The following is a 3374-nucleotide window of genomic DNA, read 5'->3' on the forward strand; positions in this document are numbered from 1 at the left end:
GACAGACAGACCGACAGACAGAGAAAGAGAGACAGAGACAGAGACAGACACACAGACGGACGGACAGACAGACATACTCACCATGCCATGCTGACCTGCTGACCTGGTCACTTGAAACATGCACGGTCAAAGTGAAGAAGAATGAAGTAAAATTGTTGTGGGTTCCACCCCCCCCCCCCCCCCCCTTCTTGGCCGCTAGATGTACCTCGAAATGTAACATTTTCTCAAATTCAACAGGCGTCAGCCCTGTACCCCACAAGGCGACTCGACGGCTCCTCGACCCCTACCCTACATATGTGGAACACCCTCCCCCCCCCCCTCTCTTTTATATACTATTGATTCCAAATCAACGCTGTGATCAAGCTGTCCTCCGCACAATGGGTACGTTGGCTAAACATGAACTCAACAAGCCCTGCTCTGCCTTTGAAATCAATGCAGAGGTTCCATTATCCCCGAGTACGCTAGTACTAGGGCTCAGCAGACTTTAATTGTGTGTCTGTCTGTCTTTCTCCACTTAACAGCTTATTGCTGGGAAACTACTGGGCGCAGTTCGTTCAAAAGTTGATACACTAACTTGATAATAGGTCCGATTGATCGTATTAAAACTTCATAATGTTACCTGGGACCTAAATGCAAAATAAACCACAAAAACGACTTGGCCGTAGGAGGAGTTCACACCGGCGGGGCAACACGCAGCCATTGACCTGATAGAACAGCCGAACGCGTCACACAAAAATACGTAATGACAAAGTTACACGCAAAGCGAAAGAGACTTTGACGTCATTTACTTTTGTTCGGAATTTTCCGTCTGTTCCTAGCTTGTCAGTGAAGACCTGACGTGAGTAAGCTTACCCAAAACGTCTTTGTTCTCTATTCTCATTGCAGCTGTGAAATAATCAGTCTTGTATCTCGGTCGTGTCGGTACAGAGTTTGCTTCTGCAATCATTGTGTTCGTGTTGATGACGGCTTCATAAGACAAAATAATAAGCGAATCTATCGCGAGGAAGACGTTTATGTACAAATCACCGAACCCAACCCATTTTTTTGTGCATTTTTCTGAAGAATAAACTGCATGTGGTTAATTTCATCCGTTTAATGCTTGTCGAAACGAACCATAAGGCTTTAGAATAAAAGATTTCACGCATTGCTTGGCCATCTGATCACAGATGAGGTCGCAGTTTGTAGGTTGAATCTATGAATCGGCCAGAGATAGATCTGCATTTCTGGTCAGAAACCAACATTCACACCACAGACATTCCAAACATTTATATTTATTAAGCGAGACAGTCTGAAGAGTACTCGGGTCCAGGGCGAGCGTTTTTTTTATAAGAGGCACACAATGTTCTTTTCAATATTTTCTTTTGCCCAAAAAACGCTCGGTTCTTTAGTTATTATGCAAAGGAATATTTGCACGGGTGCCTCCTTTGCCCATTGTCCGGGGACAGATTGATCTCAACGTTGATTTGGAATCAATAGTACTGCAACAAGGTTATGTGCCCTTTGGTGAATGTGAGGGCCGTTCCACATAGCCTTGTTGCATTCCTATGGTAGGGGCCCTTTTTGGTTGCGCACCTGGGCTGAGGTTTGTTTGTTTGTTTGTTTGTTTGTTTGTTTGCTTAACGCCCAGCCGACCACGTAGGGCCATATCAGGGCGGTGCTGCTTTGACATATAATGTGCGCCACACACAAGACAGAGATCGCAGCACAGGCTTCATGTCTCACCCAGTCACATTATTCTGACACCGGACCAACCAGTCCTAGCACTAACCCGATAATGCCAGACGCCAGGCGGAGCAGCCACTAGATTGCCAATGTTAAAGTCTTAGGTATGACCTGGCCGGGGTTCGAACCCACGACCTCCCGCTCACGAGGCGGACGCCTTACCACAAGGCCACCGTGTTGCGGTACCAGGACGGAGATGCACGAAGCGAAAGTGGGTGCCACCCAAGCGGTAGAGAACAAACCGCTAGGTCTGATGCGTTGGAATCACAACGAATACCAAGTTCAACCAATTCAACTCTGTGACTGGCTCCAACCCGTTTGGCAACATTCTCGTTTATCTCGGCCCAGGCTTCCTGGGATCACGGGTTTGAATTTGGGCTGGGACGGAAACGGGTCAATGTTTGTCAACTGATATCCATATCCCATCACCGTTCCACTGCTGTGGCAGTTGAACGATTCCGGCTAATTAAGCAAAACATGGTTAAAATGAAGCGACCCCCAAAATGAGACCAGCAGCAAACAAGAACCCAACAAGGAATTGACATACATTGATGTGCCGAAGTTAGCTCACGGCCGACCATAACAAAGGTGATGAAAGATTAACATAAACACATTTTTGGTATTACCAAAAATATAGGGTGCGAAAAGATTTGGCACTGATTTTTAGGTAAAGAGATTTCGCGAAGTCGACTTCGGACTTAAGTAAGGATCGGCTTGAGGATTATCTTCCCAGATAGGTGTAACGATAACACGTCGTTACGCTAGTCACAGGTGTAGCGATAACACGTCGTTACACTAGTCACAGGTGTAGCAATAACACGTCGTTACGCTAGTCAAAGCTGTAGCGATAACACGTCGTTACCCTAGTCACAGGTGGAGCGATAACACGTCTTTACGCTAGTCACAGGTGTAAAGATAAAACGTATCTACGCTAGTCAAAGGTGTAACGATAAAACGTCGTTACGCTAGTCACAAGTGTAGCGATAAACGTCGTTACGCTAGTCACAGGTGTAAAGATAAAACGTCTCTACGCTAGTCAAAGGTGTAACGATAAAACGTCGTTACGCTAGTCACAAGTGTAGCGATAAACGTCGTTACGCTAGTCACAAGTGTAGCGATAAACGTCGTCACGCTAGTCAAGGTGTTAAGATAAAAACGTTTCCACGCTAGTCAAAGGTGTAACGATAAAACGTCGTTACGCTAGTCAGAGGTGTAACGATAAAACGTATTTACGCTAATCCCAGCTGTCAAACGTAGTTACGCTAGTCACATGCATAACTATAAAACGTCTTTACACTAGTCACATGTGTACTGATAAAACGTCTTCACGCTATAGTCAGAGGTGTACCAATGAAACGTCTTTACCCTAGTTACAGGCGTAACTATAAAAGGTCTGAAGTTACGCTAGTCATAGGTGTAACTATAACATGTCTTTACACTCGTCTCAGGCGTAACTATAAAACGTCTGAAGTTACGCTAGTCACAGGTGCAACTATAAAATGTCAAAAGTGACGCTAGTCTTGGGTGTCATTTCTGGAAAACGGATTTGGTGTTGCATTGAAAGTATTATTGAAAAGAATCAAAGGAACAGGGTTCAAAGGAAATTCTATGCTATGAGCTTGATTCGATTACTTGTGGTGTCAAATCATTTC

Source organism: Littorina saxatilis, linkage group LG3 (genome assembly GCF_037325665.1).
Source record: "Littorina saxatilis isolate snail1 linkage group LG3, US_GU_Lsax_2.0, whole genome shotgun sequence".
Lineage (NCBI taxonomy): Eukaryota > Metazoa > Mollusca > Gastropoda > Littorinimorpha > Littorinidae > Littorina > Littorina saxatilis.